The sequence below is a fragment of the Carlito syrichta genome, unplaced genomic scaffold (genome assembly GCF_000164805.1).
Source record: "Carlito syrichta isolate Samal-C Ts95f unplaced genomic scaffold, Tarsius_syrichta-2.0.1 Scaffold302555, whole genome shotgun sequence".
In the NCBI taxonomy this organism is placed as follows: domain Eukaryota; kingdom Metazoa; phylum Chordata; class Mammalia; order Primates; family Tarsiidae; genus Carlito; species Carlito syrichta.
The window spans coordinates 180,820-189,026 of NW_007246651.1; positions in this window are offsets into that span (position 1 = coordinate 180,820).

Sequence of the window (8,207 nt, forward strand, 5' to 3'; positions counted from 1 at the left end):
TGTGCTGGACAGACTTAGCCCAAAGTTTCTGTCTTTCCATTTGTGTCATGGCTCAATGAGCCAGCGGGAGTATCAGTCACTGTCTCTGACCTAAGGAGGAGATGACAGCAAGAGGTGAGAGACAAAAGACAACTTTCCCTGGAGCCCCCAACAACCTCCACCTGCATGTCAGTGGCCACCACCACCAGCAAGGTGCAGGGGAAGACCTGCTATCAGGTAGGTGGTAAGCTATTTTCCCCACAAGTAGTGAGGATTATTTTTATTTCCAGATGAGGAAATGGAGACAAGAAATACAATCAATTTAATCTCAATCTCACCATGACTACTGATTCCTTTTTCTCTCGCCCTTCTTCTCTCTTTCTCTCCTTCCTCCTTCTTCCCTTGATTTCATGCCTACTGTTTCCTTGTCCCTTCCTTTCTTCTCTTCCCTCCTTCCCTTCCACCTTACGCTCTTTTTCCTTCCCCTCTTCTTCCTCCTTCCCTCTGTCCTTTTTTGCTTCTTCCTTTCCCATGTTAGTTAATTTTGCTAGCATAAAATGCCTATAAATATTAAATTTTTTTTAAAAAAGAGATGAAGTTCTTGCTATGTTACCCAAGCTGGTCTCAAACTCCTGACCTCAAGTGATCTTCTTGTGAATTGTCTGTTCATACAGTTTGCCTGTGAACTTTGATATTTTTGTCTTATAATGTGGTTTGTTTGCTATGAACTTTTACTGGGTTCCTGGTTTTTTTAGGTTTTTTTTTTTTCTTCTCTTAATTTTTAAAATTATGACAAAATATGCATAATTTGAAATTCACCATGTTAACAATTTTAAATGATACAATTCAGTGTCATTTAGCACATTCACAGTATTGTGCAACCATCACCACAGTCAAGCAGGGCCTCTTGTGCCAGGCCACCTTATGGACTCTGGCCAGTCAATGATGTGGTTTTCTTTAGACCAAGTGCCTACCCCTGGCCCAACAGATCATGGCCAGTGACCGAGAGCAGGTGGGGACATGTGGCACAACAACACAGGCCTACCTGGCATGGGGGGGCACTACGAGTAACATGTCCACAGCATGTAACATGTCAGCATATCCTCAGTGGTTCATTTTTTCTAGAAAGAAATTTTTATGGGGAAAGAAAATAGTCTTTTAAAAAAGTCAAACAATGCATAAGAGCATAAAGAAAAAAGATAACAAACTTACAATAAAAAAAATAAATCCAAGAAGCCTAAATTTTAACCCTCCGTAGGTAATTCTTACCCCATCCTTTTCTCTTGGCCAACTCCTACCTGTTTATCAGGTCTCGATTTAGACTTACCTATAGCAGCCGCTCAGGTCTCAGGACTCAGGAGGAGGGGGCCTCTCTTATATTGCCAGAACACCCTCTACTTAACCTTCTAACCACATTCATCACACCCATATATTTCCCTTTATTCCCCATTACACTGTCAGTTCTTTGGGAGCAGGAAGTCTTTTCACTGTATTTTATGCTCAACAAATATTTATTGAGGGCTTAAGTGAAGTTTTGGACAGCATCTCTCCTGAAATCTCTCCATCTATAAAGGTATGTATTTAAATAAAAGTGTATAAATTGGGATAGTTACATAGGTACATATTGGAAAACACTTTTCAACACTCAGTAGTCTTTCACTTAAGACCTTTTAAATGGTACTTTATTACAGGAACATACTACCATTTGTTTAGCCACTTCTCTACAGGTGGGCATTGTTTGTACCCCATTCTTATTCTTGTATTGTCATTGTTTTTAAAACAACAGTGTGGTTGGGTCCAATGGCTCATGCCTGTAATCCCAGTACTTTGGGAGGTGGAGAGGAGAGGATTGCCTGAGTCCAGAGGTTCAAGACCAGCCTGGGCAACTTGGCGAGACCTTGTCTCTACAATAAATTAAAACAAAAAAATTAGTCAGGCATTGTGGCACACTCCTGTAGTTCTAACCACTTGGAAGGCTGAGGTGGAAGGATCACTTGAGCCCAGCAGGTCGAGGGTGAGGTGGCCATGAGCGTGCCACTGTGCACTTCTGCCTGGGCAACAGAGTGAGACTCTGACTCAAACCCCACCCCCCCCCAAAACAAAAACAGTGCCGTGGCTCTCCTTCTACCTATATCTCTGTCTACTGATTTGACTGTCTGTCTCATTGGGATGAATCCAGGAATGCAACTGCTCAGTCAACATTCGGTCATCTGAGGCCTAATTGTCTTCTAGAAAGCTGTACCAATTTACACTCCTGTTATAGTTTGAGTGCTTATTTTCCTTATATGTGGTGTAATCAATCTTTAAAATTCTTGCAAATCTGACAGAGGCAAGCAGGAACTCATTTTAATGTGAAGGTATGGTTGTAGGTCAGGCAGAACATGGTTTCGCAGACCCATCAGCCTCTAAAGTATTGGTTCTTCATGGCTTTGACTTCTCCATCTTTTTCTTCCCGACCTACAAGAGAATTTGTTAAACATCTATGCTTCGTATTCTGTATTTTTGCTTGCCTTTCTTTAAGTTTATAAATTTTTAATGTAATAAGTGCACATGACAATAAATCAAATAGTAAACGAGTTTATAACACAAATAAACAATCTCTTGCATCAACTTCCCCTGTACTCAGATAAATTTCTTTTATTGTTTTTAGTTTTCCTCATGATTATCTTTATAAAGACAGCATAATTGTACTTTATTTTTTGATTTATCAACTTATGACAATATCAACTTGTTACTCGCTAAGAAAAATGATGATTTAGGTCATAATTTCCCTTCTTTTTTGCCATTCTCCCAGTATTTTATAGGTACCTTACTGTTAGTTATTCTCTTGGTTACCTATATAATGATAAATAGTACACAGATAGCTCTAGTCCTTATCTTGTAAACTTCAGTCTCTATACCGATCCTCTAGGCGGGATGCCTACCTATCCCTCCGTCTTTCCTCACTGAATTCCACCCCCTCATCTTCGTCATGTGTCATTTGCTGACCCCTTGTCAAAGATATTAATATTTTCATTCTCACCATCAACCGACTATTTTACATACAGTATGAATAGAAAAATAAGCAATACATTCACGGGAGTTTTACATTCTTTACTGATCTAAGTCTAGTAAATACAAGGTTTGTATTGTAGTCATAGATCAAGAAGAAGTTTTACAGCCTGTCCCTTTGGAGTTGCCACCAGAAGGTTGCCCTGAAGTCTCTGCAGTGTCTATTTGTTGAGCTGCCATGGCTCAGGCATCCAACCTCTACTCACGAGGTCTTGGGGAACTGGGCACCTGTAGAGTGAAGCCCCACCTCTGCACTGGTATTGAGACCTGCAGCCACTTGTTTTACCACTTTGAACCTTAGTTTCCTCAGCCATAATGTTTTCTATTTCTTTTTTTTTTTTTTTAATTGAGTCACACTGTTACCCAACCTGGAGTGCAATAGCCACCACAGCCTAGACCTGCTGGGCTCCCGCAATCCTTCTGCTTCAGTCTCCCAAGTAGCTGGAACTATAGGCGTGCATCATCACACCTGGCTAGTTTTTGGATTTATTTTAGAGACGAGGTCTGACCAAGTTGTCCAGACTGGTCTCTAACCCGTGGGCTCAGGCAATTCTCTCACCTCTGCCTCCCAAAGCGCTGGGATTACAGGCATGAGCCCCTGCACCTGGCTTATTTCCTAAGTTTTACAAATCTTTGTAATTTTCATACTCCAAATTCCTTTAAAATAAACTGATTTTCTTGACTTCTAAATAATTTTTTTCATTCAGTTCTGAAACCACAATCTAGTTTGTATACTTTATTCAAAACTCTGGACTCTAAACCTGAAAAGGAATAAATAGACTTTTCTTTATGGACGTGTGAACATCTCTCACTCTAGGACCCAGTGCTGCATTTATTTCTCTAAAGGGTCAATGTCAAGACCAAAAGGAATTCTTTTTCTTTTCTTCTCACCAGTTGCTTAAAACCATGTCACGTTTTCATTTCTTCAAATTATGAAAACAAAGTATTATGAATCTCCTCTTCAATCAAGAAAAATATGAACCAAGAAGGGTGGCATACCCCTGTAGTCCCGGCTACTGGGGAGGTCAAGGCAGGAGGATTGCTTGAGCCCAGTAGTTCAAATCCAGCCTGAGCACCATAACAAGATCCCATATCTTAAAAAATGAAATAAAATAAATGAAAATATGAAATCACAAATGTGAATCTGCCTTTAAAGAACTGGTTTTAATTTGAGAGCAACTGTGAAGCAAATACCTTGGGCCCAACTACACCTTTCGTCAGGCTCTGTGTGATGAACCACTTTTCTCTGCGGATGCAGAAGGGATATATGCAGGACATGTATGACCCATGGAGCTACCTAATCAGATAGACACATGCTAATACCAAATTAAAGTTTGTTCTGCTCAATAGTAATAGGCAGACTTCCTGGGTTTCTTGCTGATTGATACAAAAAGCAAGGAGAATTGCTAGAAATTGTTTTATTACCTTTCTAAAATGTAAACCCTTATGATTATTAAAATTGTAAAGCATGATGGGGCGGTGGCTCAAGCCTGTAATTCTTGCACTTTGGGAGGCCGAGGCAAGAGGATTGCCTGAGCTCAGAGGCTTGAGACTAGCCTGGGCAACTTGGTGAGACCTCGTCTACAATAAATCAAAAATTAAGCTGGACATAGCAGTACGTGCCTGTAGTTCCAGTTAATTGGAAGGCTGAGGCGGAAGGATCACCTAAGCCCAGAAGGTCGAGGCTGCAGTGGCTATGAGCGTGTCACTGCACTCCAGCCTGGGCGACAGAGTGTCTCAAAAAAAAAAACAAATTGTAAAGCATGTTTAATTGCTATGAGATACCATAAGACATAACTGGTCAAAGAGATCGACTCATTGTTAAGCATTTTTGTTATACCCGAACTTAAAATGGACTTACTGTGATTTTAAAATATTGTTTTCCCACCAAACTATATTGTTTTATTCTCTAACACTATAAATGACCAAAATCTCTTTTTATTACATTTATTATTTTTTGTTTTGTTTTTTGTTTTGTTTTTTTTTGTTTTTTGTTTTTTTTGAGGTGGAGTCTCACTCTGTTGCTCAGGCTGAAGTGTAGTGGAATGCTCACTGCCACCCCAGCATTGACCTGCTGGGCTCCAGCATTCCTTCTGCCTCAGCCTTCCAAGTAGCTGGAACTACAGGTGCGTGCTACCACTCCTGGCTAATTTTTCTGATTTATTGTAGAGATGAAGTCTCACCATGTTGCTCAGGCTGGTCTCCAACCCATGGGCTCAGGTAATCCTCTCGCCTTGGCCTTTCAAAGTGCTGGGATTATAATCTTGAGCCACTGCGCCCGGCCCCCAATTATTATTCTTTAAATCAGGGTCTCACTCTGTTGCCCAGGCTAGAAAGCAGTGGCACAATCATGGCTCACTGCAGTGTCAACCTCCTGAGCTCAGGTGATCCTTCTACCTCAGTTGCTGGGTCTACAGGTGCAGGCCACCACATCTGGCTAATTAAAAAAAATTTTTTTTTTTTGTCGAGACAAAGTCTTACTATGCCTCACCCTTCCCAAGTGCTGGGATTACAGGCATGAGCCACCATGCCCAGCTCTTTTGGTTTTTAAGTCTGCCGCTGTGATTCGCGTTGCTATTTTTTTTTAAGTAAAAGAAATACATAAATCATTGAAATAATCCGCATACCAAACATCATCCTTTTAAAGTGTACAATTCAGTGATCTTTACTATATTCACAAGGTTGTGCAACCATGACCGCTATATACTTCCAGAACATTTTCATCACACCCCATACCCGTTAGCAGTCACTCCCTAAACTCTTCCTCCCCCTAACCCCTGGCTACCAAGAATCTACTTTCTGTCTCTATGGATTTTCCCGTCTGGACATTTCATATGAATGGAATCATAAAACGTGCGATCTTTTGTGTCTGGTTTCTCCTACTTAGCATAATTTTTCAAGGTTCATCCATGTTGTAACATGTATCAGAACTTCATTCTGTTTTATTAGTGAATAATATTCCATTGTATGGATAGACCCCATTTAATGTATCCATTCATCAGTTGATGGACAGTTGTATTGTTCCCACTCTGGGCTAATATGGATAATGGCTCTATGAGCATCTTTTGTATGAGTTTTTGTGGACATATGTGTTTTAGTTCCTTATACTGCAATAACAAAGTATCATGTAACTGAGTAGCTTAAACAAGGTAAGCTCATCATTTCACGGCTCTGTAGACTAAAATCTGAGATCAAGGTTGGTTCCCTCTGAGGGCTGTGAGGGAAAATCTGTTCCAGGCCTCCCCCATATTATCTGGTGGTTTGCTGGCAATCTTTGGGGTTCTTTGGTTTGGTTGTATCACCCCAATCTTGCCTTCATGTTTCCTTGCCATTCTTTCTGTGTATCTGTCTATTTCTGTGTCCCAGTTCCCCCCTTGTATACAGACAGCCCATTATATCAGATGAGAGGCCTGTTCTACTCCAGTATGGTTTCAATTTAACTAATTACATCTGCAATGACTCTAATTCCAAATAAGGTCACTGTCTGAGATACTAGGGGTTAGGTCTTCAACATAAATTTGGGGGGATATACAATTCAGCTCAGTTCATAATAATATGTTACCAGTTCTCTTGAGTATTTACTTAGGAGTGGTACAGTACAGGTAGTAACTGTTTACCTTTTGAGGAACCGACCCACTCTTTTCCACAGTGGATGCAGGGTTTTAAATTCCTAGCAACTCTCAAGGGTTCCAATTCCTCCACATCCTTGCTAACATTGGTACTACGTGCCTATTATTTTTGTGTGTGTGTTGGAGTCTCATTCTGTCACCCAGACTGGAGTGCAGTGGCACGCTCCTGGCCACCGCAACCTCGACCTGCTGGGCTCCGGCGATCGTTCCACCTCAGCCTTCCAAGTAGCCGGAACTACAGGTGCACGCCACCATGCCCGGCTAGTTTTTGACTTATTGTAGAGAAGAGGTCTTGCCAAGTTGCCTGGGCAGGTCTCGAACCCATGGGCTCAGGCAATCCTCTCGCCTCGGCCTCCCAAAGTGCTGGGATTACAGGCTGAGCCACTGAGCCCAGCCTCAGATGTCTTTTTTTCGAGAACTGTCTATTCAGGTCCTTGGCCCATTATTTAATTGGCTTATTTGGGTTTTTTGCACTTGACTTGTAGTAGTTTTAAATATATATTGGATATTAACCTTTTATGAGTTCTGATTCTTCTACTTACTAGTGATCTGACATTGGAAAAGTTACCTAAGAATCTTTGAACCTCATTTTTGGACTACTTATTTTGAAAAGTATGGCATATACTCAAAAGTAGAGGATAGTAAAATGAGCCCTTATGTACCTTTAATCCTCCATCAGTGATCTTCAACATGTGGCCATCCATTTGTCATCTATACACCCTATTTCCTAGGCACGCTATTCTCACCCTATCATTTAATTATTTTAAAACTAATCCCAGACATTATCCTCATCTCACTGGTTAAATATCTTTGCATATATCTTTTTTTAAAAAAAAAGAATTCTTGCTGGGCACGGTGGCTCAATTCTGTAATCCCTGCACTTTAGGATTGCCTAAGCCTATGGGTTCGAGACCAGCCTGGGCAACATGGTGAGCCCTTATCTCTACAGTAAATCAAAAAATTAGTCGGGCATGGTAGTGCGCCCCTGTAGTTCCGTCTACTTGGAAGGCTGAAGCAGAAGGATTGCTGGAGCCCAGCAGGTCGACACTGGAGTGGGTGGCCGGGAATGTGCCACTGCACTCCAGCCTGGGCTACAGAGTGAGACTCCAACTCAAAAAAAAAAAAAAAAAAGGAACTCTTTCTTCTGCCACAGCCGTGATACTACATAATACCATTGTCACACCTATTTTTGTCATCAATAACTTCTTTTTAAAAAATTAAGTTAAATTTTAAAGTCGTGGGGTACAAGTCAGGATTGGGTACATAAGTGGTTGAGGTACAGGTGAAGGTTTGGGTCTCCCGTTGGACCTCACTGCGCCCAGATTAGGATCAGGAACCCTTATTAATGCTATGTTCCTCCCCAATTCCGGCAGTGTCCCGCTACTGCCAAATCAATAACTTCTCAATATCATCAAACTTCCAAACTTGCTTTAGTTTCCCTAATATTCTCTCTCTCCCTATTGTTTTATTTTTATTTTTGAGTTGGAATCTCACTTGGTCGCCCAGACTGGAGTGCAGTGGCCACTCCCGGCCACCGCAGCCTCGACC